This window comes from Larus michahellis, chromosome 1, assembly GCF_964199755.1.
Source record: "Larus michahellis chromosome 1, bLarMic1.1, whole genome shotgun sequence".
NCBI lineage: Eukaryota > Metazoa > Chordata > Aves > Charadriiformes > Laridae > Larus > Larus michahellis.
In genome coordinates, this window is record NC_133896.1 from 148,002,690 (window position 1) to 148,015,999 (window position 13,310).

Below are 13,310 nucleotides of genomic sequence, written 5' to 3' on the forward strand. Positions count from 1 at the left end.
CAGCAGCACCTTTTCCACAGACCAGGCCACTGATGTGATATTTCTGGTAGCGCACAACATACAGAGGACATTCTCTCCCACTGGCCTGTAAAGGCACACAAATTCAGCACCTAAATTTAGGCGTGACTTTTCATAAGAACCTCTTTTGTAGACAACGGAGAGGGAGAGAAAGGCTACTATGGAGGACCATTAACAACATCTAGTTTGGGCTCATCTTCTGTTTTGCCATCTGGAGGAGACTACAGAGGGAAATATGAGCCTAAGCTCCTAATTTAGACACTTACGGTAGGGGAGTAAAGCAAGATGTTGTGAATATTTATTATCGTGTCATGCAGGGATAGCAACCAAGAGGGACAACTCCCATATACATGTGGGAGCAGAGAGAACCTATCTGCAAGGACCACCAATATGCCACCTGACTTTCAGGCAAGTAATCTCAACAGAAAGCCTCTCAGCCCTTCTCTGGGGAGGACCACTTTCCACTACCAGTGATTCTGGAGAATTACTCTCAAGGTTTAGCCAAATAGCAGAGTCATAGACATACACAAAAACAGCAGCAAAATCCTTCCTCTACTTGTAGGTAGAAATGTAGTGACTAGTAGCAGCACCATTCTCCAAACTACTGGGTGTTTACGTGATTGGAATGGAGGCATTTCCTTTCTGGGCCAGATCTCCTGACCTTCCATTTTCCATCTGATGCTTCCTCTACACTCCCAACACAGGCCTGCTGTGATGTGATGTGTGTGGAAAGGAAGACCTACCGGACTACTAGTTCTCGCCTAATGTGCTGTGTTCCTCATCACTCAGACTTGCTTTGCTGCTCTGGTCATGACTGGAAATACAATGTGAGTAATTACGCAGAGTTCACTGGTGGTACTCCTCCAGTTTATGCACCTATTGTTGTCGGTAAAACTATTTTTTACCTTTGACAATTTGCAGTCAATTAAAGATCATGTGGTTCTTTGCCCAAGAAGACTTGTACTAGTGACGGCATCTTGGCCAAATTTCATGAACATTGTCTCACTAAGCACACCCTGCAGGATGGTTTGAAGGGATTCTTGTTCCTCACATCATGCCTTAAAATGGTGTAGGAGGTTGAACTGCTAAATAAATCTCCACATCCACCCATTCACTGTTAAGTAGTGAGATACTTTCCCTTCTGTTTCAGGACAAATCCAGCATGACAAGGCTCCAAGAACTCCAGCTCTCTGTCCTACACAACTCAAGATGGCAGAAATCCCTTAAGGTTTTCTGGCTTCTTGAATTTATGTCTGCTAGCAAAGAAATCTCACAAAACAGCTTGCCCTGTTTCAGCGCTACCAAACTTGATTCTGCACCTCAGCTTCAAACTTCGACTTTAAAACAGACCTTAAATCTGACATGGAAATTGATTCCAATTTCTCCTTCTTGAGCTGGCTGTTTTTTATTTTCCACAAACCAGTTTCCTCTTCTTTGCTAGTGGGATCTGCAAACGCTTAAAGAGGCACCTAAAATTTGCTCGCCAGGCTCAGCTTAGCTAGAAACAGATTAGGCACGAAGATGAAAAATCAACTCTTTATTTTCCAGAAAGACTTTCTTGCTAAAGCTGTCCAGGAAAGGTGGGACGCCAACTCCCACCCCTGCCACATGCAACTGGGATTACGGCAAAGGAGATGTTCACAGTCTCCAGCAGAGAAACACTTTAAGGCGTTTTAGGCACCCTGCGAGCACCAGCTGGAGGTTGCAGTGGAGGCAGCTGTTCCAGTATGTGGGAAAGGGGGTTGCAGATTAGAACAGACAAGGCAGCTTAAAGGAGCATTTGGAGTGAGTTCCCACTGTAGACTCCCCTTCTTCACTGACAGCTGCGCCAAGGGAGGGAGAGCGGAGCATGCACTTGCTCCAAAGCCCAGGACGCACAAAAGGAAAGCAGAACAGTGTCTCAAAATTGCCAGCAAGTGCTGCTGCTGTCTTCAGACCCTCGCCAGACCGTCTTTAGGGAGCGCCACATGTGTGTGGCAGACATCGCACCAGACACAGCTGTTGGCAGCTCCTTGCAAGTGGAAGGACAGTGTTACTCCTCCAGCACTTAGCTGGGAAGGGATAAAAAAGGAGGAAACTCCATTTAAATGCCAAATACACACACACGCACGCACACATCTTTCAGAGGGCAGGAAGGGCAGGAGCTTACAAGAAGCCTCATGTGTCCTCTCCCTCTGTCCCCTGGAGTAATACCTTGTTGTTGTGGGTTTATATGCTTCTTAAAGACCAGAGGATGAATATAGCTTGGAAACTCTCTGTGCACAGCAACTGTCCTTCATAGGGACAGGGATGAACAGTTGCTGGCATTGGTTTGTGTTCCCACACCTTGCTTTTGCACCTACACAGAGGCAAAGGTTGGGACTAGGAAAGGTGGCTTCCCAGAGAGGTGGACAGCTGAGCTGGGGAGCGGAAAGAAACCTGAGCATCAGCTAAAGTCCCAGGGCCCAAAGGGCTTTTCCATCCCTCATCTGTGCTGGAGCCCAGGCTTAGTTCAGATTCTAACTCAAAGCCTGAACTTGAGGAAAGAGCTGAGCTCAGCCTGGCCGGGCTTGTGCTTGGCACATCCCTGCCCACCCTCCCAGGGCTTTCAGCAGGAACATAGGCTACTTGGACAGGTGAGCCATGAGGTTGAAGTACATCAAGGCAGGTTTCCTTCTCAGCATGCCCTGGGCTGCCACCAGAATACCTTTTTGCACACTTTTAAGGGTTTAAAGAACAACTCCACTCGTGGTCGAGCTCAACTGCGGAGACATACACTGCACGTCTGACCCCACATGAGCATCCTTCACCTCTGAAAATTTCCCAAGGACCAGAAAAAGAAACTTGCCCCCTCCGCACCTTTTCCCCTGGTGGGAACAACTCAGATGCATGGAGCTTTTTACTCACCTTCTCCCCACTGCCGTTTTCTGTCACAGGGAAGTGGGACATAGCCCTGCCTTGTGAGAACTCATTTGCAAGTGCACAATGCCAAGATCAGCGCCGTGTTCTTCTCACAAAGGCGGAGACTGTCATGTTTGCTGCAATGTATGAGACATAGCTTCCCACAGTTAAAACAATTTGGCAGAACTTGGCCTAGTAACACTGTCATCAACACAAAGAAATCTGTTTGATTTGATACCAAACTTTTCATCTACTATATTAACATCACTGTTATGCTCCTTCGTCTTATAATTTGGCACGCCAGTAGCACTGAGAAGCCGCGAAGTTCCTGTTGTGCTAGATGCTATGCAAACACATGGTAAACTTGCTTTGCCTGCCTTCAGGCCTGAAGTCAGCAATCCAAATTACAGCATTAACTTCCCAGCCCCAAAATTCTTCCCAAAATACCTCAGTGCGTCGTGGCACTGCCCAAAACCACCTCAAAATCACGTAAGAAATTGCTAGGTATTATGATTCTCCACCTTTCCTGTAAAAACCCAGGGGTTATTTATGGGGAGGGAATCACATTTGGACATATTGCATGGTGGCAGCGCTCGGTCCCCCTGCTCCAAAGGCAACCGGTGATGGTGATGGTACTCTCTCCATCGCCGGGTGAGTTATTGCTCCATTACCAGCCTGATCTTGGAACGCCGCTCAGACTGCAGCAATAACAAGACAGATAGGTCTTTATGAAATCTACACTATTAACACTATTTGTTTTGCCATGAGTTGACAACTTTAGTAAATTGCTCATAATTGGCTATCAAGGAAAAAACACAGGTCTGCTCACCATTATTATGGTATTGATTTTCAATAATTGCTTTTTTGGGGGTGGGGGGAGTGCACGCGTTGCTTTTGTGTTGTAGGAAAGCCTAGAAAGAAACTGGCTGTGTGGGTCTGTTCTGCGTCTGGAACTTCACTGTGGCAAAAAAAAAACATATAAAATGCACACCAGAAGTAGCTGAAGCAAAGATTTATATTTTTTTTTTGTCTGGCATTATATTTTAACATTAAAAGAAAAGAATGGAATTAACCATGTAGCTAAACACGATGGTAGCCCTGTAGGATATTCGTGTTAGTCAAAGGCTGAAATACATTAACATTAAAAAACTCCATAGGGTTATTTTAAATATTCATTAGGAAATTTACAAGCTTTGGTGTAACGGCTGAGGACTCCAGTGTTTTTATAATTGGAAGCCGGGCCAGTGGAAACTTTCTCAGCCATGGGAAAACAATGTGGCCCAGTTTCTGTTCCTGTGTTAGAGATTCTTGATTATGCTCTCTAAATATCAATCCCCTGAACACATCCACACACACACATACCTGATATTACGGTATTGTTATGTGGCATCATTCATTATCAGCTGTTCTACTTGATGTTCCTTTTTTTTCCTCCTCTATTTTTTTTTTTTTTAAATATGCAATCATGCCCATGGCCCAAAATACAGCACTCTCCTCTTCTTGTTTCAGATGAAAGGGACAACGTTGCTGGGAAGAATGTAAAGATTGTCTAGTGTCTCTCAACAGGTAAATGATTCAGAAAATTTGCTGACAAGCACAAGCACTTAACATAAACCCAGGGAAACTGTCAGCAATCTTATTTAGAGATGACTCACTCAAAATTCAATTAGCATGAGATTGAAAGTTGATCCAGGAAAAGAAAGGGTATTTCGGGCACCTTTTTTCTTTTTCTTTTTCTTTTTCTTTTTCTTTTTCTTTTTCTTTTTCTTTTTCTTTTTCTTTTTCTTTTTCTTTTTCTTTTTCTTTTTCTTTTTCTTTTTCTTTTTCTTTTTCTTTCTTTTTCTTTTTCTTTTTCTTTTTCTATTTTTTCTTTTTGTCTTTCTTTTTCTCTTTTTTTTTTTTTAATTTATAATTTCTAAGCTATAAACTAGTGAGAGTTAGCATTCCTTCAGTTTTCTGGCCTCCCATTTCTCTGGGCACAGGAGAACTGCCTGAATTCTCGCTTCCTCACTTTCTTGTTTCATAGATGTCAAACGATCACCATGAAAGACTGGGAAAGGAGAGTTCTGAAGATTTACCCCTCCCAGGAGATCTTTGCCCAGATTTGCTATAAAACTCAGTGTAATCTTTGATCTTCCAGTGACTTGTACTCTTCTCTGTTACTTGAAACCCAGCATTATTATTAAGCTTAAGTAGATTGCTTTAAACTTCTAAAATATTTACTCTCCTGCCTCCCAATGGGATGTTAACAATAAAAAATAGCGAGGGCTTCTACATTTGTTTTTACTTTACATAAACGAATTAAGCAGTCTCTACTAGACTCGTTTAGACCCGCAATAATGTAAACTGAAGCAACATAAAAGAGCCTCCACATCCATGTTTACAGAATAGAAATCCTACGGTTTTTGGAGGGAGAAGTTTAGAGAAGGTGCCTAACTCATCTTTACTCTCTCAACTGTGAGCAAACCTGGGTAGGCCTCTCTGTTCATAAGGGAAACGTGTGACACTAACAGCTTGGTTGTTTGCTTTTGTATTTTTTCAAGTGAGTTCAAAGGGACTCACTTGATTGTATCCCTTCCCCCTCCCCCACCCTTCATCCTTCATAACCATTGTTTAATGAATTTTTATTAGAAAAGCATGGCTGCACTTATGAAAAAAAAAATCTGTCTTTGAAACCAGGAGGAGAGTGTGTTTTCCCTGGCATTAGCCTGTTAGTTTTTAATATCAGGTTTGCACTGGAGTTGACTCCTGGTGCATTTTGGAACCATAAGCCAACAAAGTAAAGCTAATGGGAAAGGAAATAATACAGGAGAAGAGAGCCCCTTTTGAAGTGTGGGCAGGAAATCTGCACAACTCTCTCTCCTCCTCCTCCTTCTCCCTCCTTCTTCCCCTACCCCCATCCCATGCAGTGTCCTCCTCCTCTCATAAAGAGTGACTTTGGCTCTTTTTTTTGTTTGTTTACAGGATGGGATCAAGCAAAAACACCAGCTTAACTTCGGCTTCTCAATTAGCAAAACTTCGGGGAAAAACATTCCCTGGTATAAAAAAGGCAAACAAATCAGTAAACATAAGGAATGAATAAACTGAGGATTCAACTCTGTAGTTTTGGACAAGTTAAAAGATGTTGCCTTCCATCAAGCTTTCTGCTGCAATATGCCTCCCATAAAGCCTCTAGGAACCAGCAGTGTGCACAGTACTTCTTGGTTCAGCGACGATATCGGAGCATGTTGTATGTGCCTCAGAGACCTACTTGCACTCCATCGTGTCAAAAATGCAAAGAAGAAGTTACCAGGCAGAATCACCTCCAGCTCTTAAATGGCATGCTGGTGATGCAGGTTATATTCACAGATTTGGTCCCAGCTATTTGGCACAATTCATTCTCTGCTGGCATCCCTCATGAAGCTCAACTAGTTTTGTATAACTGTGAGAAGTCTGGGGAAACGTTAGTTGTCCCTTCTCCTTTTCTCTTAGTTATAGCTCCAGTGTTTCCTGGAGAAACAAATAGTCAGTAGGAAGGACTCTAATTTAGGATTTGGAGGTTTGCCTACTTTGCCTACTCGGTTGCCTACTTTGTCACAGACTTTCTTGTGTCACTTGGGTAAATTACTTTATCTCACATTCTCAACTATTTAACAGAAATTGGGCTCTAAGATATCTTCATGATTTTGTTTATAACACTGCAGCTTAGAAAGACGTAATCACATTTTCCTATCATACAGCAGTACCTAGGGGGAAAACATGGGGGGGAGAAAGCACATATTGCAGCACTGGGAATCATCAAAGTATCAAGAGACTTGAAAAAGAGACGCAATGAAAGGTGAAACAGATTGCAAGTTTTAAAAATCGAATACAGGAATTACTGAATTTCTCGTGTCCACTATCCTTAAATTCAAAGGCTATGATGATGTAAAACAATATTACAAGAAGAATGGAAATGGCTAAGAAGGGAATGAAAATGCTAGAAATATGACATATGCCAATAATCAGGGTTAATATTCTGCCACAGTGGTCCAAAATGGCATACTAGAACCTGTTTTCATCGATGTTAGAAATCCAGCACCTTGTTCTAACACAAGCCGGTATTTCCTTGAGCATATTATCTAGGACTGAGGCACGTGTAAATTTTCTTGGGAGTCACAGCAAAAGCATGGTTGGGACATCACCTGGTCAGCTACTCCATGTGTGATGATCACATGCAGGAAATACACTACAAGCACAATGTATTTGTGGGTCACGGGCTTCTGACAGCAACTCTTTGCAGTTCCCAGAGGTACCTGGACTCCTAGCTGTAATAAGCACATAAGAAACTAATGCGATCAGAAGACGGAGGGTAACTTCCTCCAAATGTCACGGTCTTTCTCAAAAGCAGTTCCTTCATAGCACTAACATTACAAAAACAGGTAAATACCTTTCTCTCCAGCAAGAGAGTGAGTATGAGCTGAGGAGATAACCCCCTGTTATTTCTTATTTGCTGTTTTTGCTGGTGACAAGAGAAGGTCAATGGAATAGGGCATAGCACACTTGCTGAAATATTCCTCTATCCCTTGTGAGAGGCTTTACAGATTATTAATACCATGATCCAGTTGTACGCTTCTCATCAAGGACTGAACATGCCTATACACTACAGGGATAACAGAAAAGTAGATAACGGCCCATCCAGAAAGTGTGCTGGGTATACAAAACGCTACAAACTTTAACTTGTCACGTGCTTTTAAAATCCTTCACAAAAAAAAAAATCATTACACAGTAGTTGCATGGTGTTTTTCACATTCAGGCTGTTGAAATAGCATTGATCGTCCTCTGAAGTAAGATACCTGTGTCAGAGTTAGCTACCCTGAATTCCTGTTGAAGCTGATGAAAAGAAAACGGGCACTTTTAAGACCCAACTCATTTCCTCCAAAAGCAGAATCCATATGAATCACATCCTAAAAGCACTTGTTTGTTTCCATCACCTACGGAGAGAGCATTGAGCAACCAGCTCAGATGTAGCTGTCTGCAGGAGGGAAGGCTGAGGCAGTGATTGCCATCCCTGCAGAACAGATCTAAGCAGGGGTTTGGGGATCAGTGCAGGAAGGACACAAGGTGCTGGGGGGCACGTGGCCTGAAAGAGGCTGCAGCGTTGGTGAAGCTGTGACAGCGGAGTTTGATCCAGGCTGTAAAGGCTCCACATGCACTAGCAAATTTATAAAAATTACCCAGGCAAACTCCTGCTGACTTCCACATGTGTCCTCAGTGTCAAGCTCAGCTTTAACATACTAAGTGACCTGACCCCATCTGCCTCTCTACAGTGGCACTGTCCCAGTTCATGACCTTGGTGGCAGCCCCGTGTGGCACTGATTAGCCCTTCTGCCTGCAGGAACTGCAACCTGTGGGTATGTGAAGGTCTGGAGTGAAGGGGCATTACTTGGAGATCACTGTGCTACCACTGACCTTGCTGAAGTCACTGCTTCTGCCAGGAGATATGAAATTCAGGAGGCAGAAAAATCTAACTGTGTGTCTGGCAGTTTTGTCTGCCGTGGTGGGCAGCTGCTCCTGACAGACCCTGAGAGATAGCAATCACGCTGCTAAAAGGATTGACGTCTTCTTGCACATGAGGCATGAAGACATCAAACCCATTGATAGGGATAACTGAGCTTCCTTTTGGAGATGTTTGTTCCTCTCATTGACTACTCAGACCCTACTCCTTCCACCAGATGACAAGAGTTAGGTAGGAAATACGCAGTCTTGATATCCTGATTTAAACACGGCCCACTGAAGTAAAAAGCTCAATCCCTAATGATTTCAGTAGGGTTTAGTCTTCACCAAATAAAAGAATAATGACCTTGCTATGATCTCCTGCCTAATACCACCACCAGTGTATCAGCTAGATCGGAGCCAATGAGTCCGACTTCAGATTGGAGGCAGTTACAGGGTAGCTGCTGAGCACTACCACAGGAGGTGGGGACCTTTGGCAGGGAGGACATGCACTCCCAGACACCAGCTGAGAGCTGCTTTTCTGGCCTACATTCGGGAAGGTAAACTGTGTTTTCACACCTTCTGTAGGAGCTTGTGTGAGTATGGCAGAGTTACTGCTGGGTCCAAGGCTGCAACCATATGTCCTTGTTGAGACCAGTATCACAACCCTATGTAGGCATATGTTATGGAGCATGAAAGACCACATGCCACCATTCAAGGCAGCACAGGGGTTTGGGCCCAGGGGCTAAAAAGTGCTGCTAGGAAAGCAATGGGAACGTGTACCCATGAGCACCCACATGGGAACAGGGCTCAGTGGCAGGAGGCTTTTACCCTCAGGAGGGACACTGAGAGGACAGTTGTCCTCAGTACATAGATGTGGCTCCCACAAACTCAGGGAGGCAAGCCAGACCAGCTTCATTTCCTGGCCACGTCACAGCCTCCCTGTGTTATGGAGCAATCTGAATTTACCTTATATGATTTCTCTATGCCTTAGTTTCTCTTCAGTAGAAAGGAAGCAATAACTCTTCCTACCTCCCCATGATGAACAGTCCCTCATGTTTCTGGGCCAGATGGAGTCCTGAAAGTTCCTCATCTTCTAATCTTCAAATGGTTGATGTAAATTTAAATATAGGATTGTGATGGGGTCAACCTGCCCCGCAAGGCTGCTTTTCCACCTTTCAAAGAGGGCTGATGAAACAAGTGGGTCAAGAAAAGATCAAATCAGAGTGGGCCCAAAGGTTACCTTGGCTGAAACAGAGCCATTCTCTCAGAATACCAGTCCAAAAAACATTTTATTAAAAAGTGGTGAGGTAAACCCCATGTGCAGGAGCAAGGGGAATTGTTCCACATTTTTGGCTCCAGAACGCTGGAGGAACCCTCACCTGATGTCATTTTAAAATGCTCTGCAAATACACTAAATAAGAGGGGGGTTTCTACACAAAATGAAAACTTATACAATCCCTTAAAAAAGCCAAACCTTAAACATGTGAAAGCTTATGAAAAATTAGATGATGTGAAAAACACTTTAAATCAAAGCAGCAGGTAAAGCTTGAAATAAAGTTATCTTCAGTTAAAATCTCTATGTACCACATTGACTGTAATGCTTCATTTCCTGTAGACTGTAAGTAAATCAAAGCCTACTTTGGGTTTCCATATCTGTCTAAGATCTCATCTCCAAGAATGTATTATTTTGGCATTTCCCACATTGGAATTACCTCTGGTCCAAATTTAGGTAATAGAGTATGATAACATATTAACAAGTAATAAGCATGAAATTTTTATCCATTTTAAAATGTATTACTGAGAAAGAAAACAAACACATAAAAAAGCCAGCATTTCAAAAGTAATCAGCAATGAAACCGAGAAAACAAAAGACTTAGGTCACAAGAGAAAAATGAAAGGAAAGAAAAGTATAGCTAATTGGTGGCACTTTTGCAGAGAAAGAATGTAAGAAAAACTGCATACCTATTCAGGAAAAGTAAAACAGATGTGTGAAGTGTCTGACTGAGCTATTGTTTTAACTTTGTAATCTAAAATAGCTGACTTGATTTCATTTTAACAAGGGATTAGTTTAGCAGACAGTTTGGATTAGCAGCAACATATATAAATAAACATGCTACTCTTAAAACTTAAATACTCATCTTACAAGATGCAGGACAACAAGAATCAGAAAAATGCTAGTCTTGAACTTTTAGATTATGGAGCCAAAGCACATGTCCATTCCACAGAGACAAGGAATTAGCAAGAGCCCTCACACTGAACAGTGTAATACAAGAAATATTTGTGATTATGATTTCACTGAGAAGCAACTCCAGCCCTGCTCTATGCCTGAATTGCAGAGGATTACAAAATATTTTACACCTATGCTATTTTAAGCAAAAGAAGGATAAGCTCATACTTTGCTATTGATATGAGAAGGAACCTGACACAAGTCAGAAATCATGGGTTGGGTATTTTGTAAAAAAAAAGATGCATGTTGCTTTGGCCATAGTAGTGGGGGGGAAAACTCTCTCTGTAACTAAAGAAAACCCTGTTCTAATGTGCTTTTCACACAGCAGCAGAGATGAGGATTAACAGATCAGAGGAAGGGAGGTGTCTGGGCTGGTAACCAGAAAGAGGATGAGTCTGGGAGAGAACCACTCTTCCTCCCCTGTCGGCAGACAGCTGTCTTTCAGTGAGCAGTCTCAGAGCCTGCGCTAACTTTTAAGTCATAAACATTCGCAGACATTTGGGGTTTTATACAGGATCTTGTATAGACCCTTCCAGCACTGCCAAGACGGATGTGATTCTAATGTCATGGTGTTTTCTGTAGTAGTCATTTTGCTACCATCTGTTAGAGGCCAACGCTAATATGGGTCCTCCATTTTTTTAGGCCCCTTAAGTCAGTAAAGCCTTAAGACGGCTACTGATTTCAGTGCACTTTGGCTCTTGCCATCAGGGTGAAGACCTGCACTTGGATACACAGAATTACAGAGACTATTCACCTACAGGAGAAGGGCAGGGTGCTCCATAAGTAGCAGCTACCTCAGTTGTTCCAGGAGTTTTCAGTTCAGTCCCTAAATTTCTGCATGCACTGTCTATAAGGATAGCCATTCTGGAACGGTCTTCCTTGGAAAAGAGTACAGCAAGGAGGAAGGGGATGTGCTGTTCTCCACTTCCATGACAAATAAGCTGAACCCCTCAGGCTTTAATTACAGCAAGAGAAGTTTAAGCTAGACATTAAAATCTGTTCTAATGCCACAGACACAGAAATGTTGTGAAGACTTCGTAAGTGGAGGTCTGTAAAATGAGTTAGGCAGACATCTGTGCGGAATGGCTTAGGAAGGCAGAACCTGGGCTATATCTGAGGTTCCTTCTGTTTTTCATGGGGGAACATTCATCTGATTGAGTACTGACAAACATATTGGCTACTCACCGTCAGGTATATGGCAGGCAAAGCCTAACGTGTGTTAAATCTAGAGAATTTACAAGAAGAGTTCCAATTCAAACCAAGAATCTTCAGCAAGGAGATGCATCTGTCTGGCAACGCAGCTACAAAGGAGAGTTCCTGAGAGAAAGATCTTACAGGTGCAGGAAAGCAGGCTACCGAAGAAATCAGAGAATGTCAGACCAGAGACACATGTTATCTCTTAGCAAGATAACTTGCAGGTAGATGCAGAAGGGAGCAAAGAAGAAAGCAAGAATGATAATACAACAGAAGCAGCAACAGATGTCATTTTGGGGGCTGTCTCCTGTAAAGACGGAAAAAACTAATGACACCAGAAAGGAATAAGCAGGGGAAAAAACAACCTAAAACCAAACCAAAACAAAAAAACACAAAACAACAAAAAAAAACCCAAGCGAAAAAACAACCCAAAACCATAAAGACTCTAGTGATAGGTAGGAATGTATAAATTTAATTTTTCAAAGACCAGTTGGGATTAACTCATCTGACACACTTTTTTTTTCTAGATCTATCACCAGTCATGACAGTTGTGTCCTTCCCCAACACAGACCATAGTTTCATGGAGCCCCAGAATCTTCTCAGGGGGCTGGTGCAGAGAGAATATGAAGTAGGGTAACAAGGTCTGGCTTCAGCATTTTGGAAAAAGAAAATAGGGGAAATACGTTGAGGCAGGCCTTTGGCCTTAGTAGTAACGCCCATCTCATCTTATGTTGAATAAAAGTCAGTGTGTGAATCCTCTTGCCTCAAGGAGAACCGACCTGGCAGAGAGAAGAGAGTACAGAGAAATGTATCAAGAACAGAGTTATTTCATGGCGAATATAAGCTCAGGCCACAGCTGTGCCCTCCAGAAGACATTCACAGGAGGTTGAGAAGTGAATTAATTTGGGAGCATCCTGCTTAGTACTGGAACTCCTAAACAAAGGGATGCTCCATGGCAGGATGGTGTATATCCCTGAAGAGGAGAGAGCAGATGGTGCTCTCTACAGAAGAGCCTCTCTCCTCTTTGGGAGCAAGAAGAACACAGAAAGCTTCATCACAGAAACATCTGCTTCTGACAAAAGAGGGCAAGGAAACTCACTGTCTACACACTAGTTCATCCTCCCAAAGAAGGAGTCTGCCGCCTACGGAGTGATTACAGGGAAGAGCTGCAAGTCGATTGAGTTTTGAAGCCAGGCAGTGTGTTGCCCACTAGCCCAGTAAATTGTTAGTAACAGGACACAGGCTTCACACTAATTCTGTAAGTTCTCAAGACTTCAGGCTTCATCTGGACTTGTCTTCACCCGCCTGAAGCTTTGTTTTAGCTGCATCAACAATCATCTGATGACAAGGTGGCTATTGCCCAATTTGTTCTTTATTTGCTAAACCTCTGTTTAGATTTTCATAGTTGTTTGAGGTGACTATATTTTTAGTTAAATATAGTGGGGTAGTTATTATTGGTAGAAAAATATCTATGAACCTAGGATAATGATGCAGTGGAAAAGAATGTAGGCATGAGATGGTAACAAAAGAGACA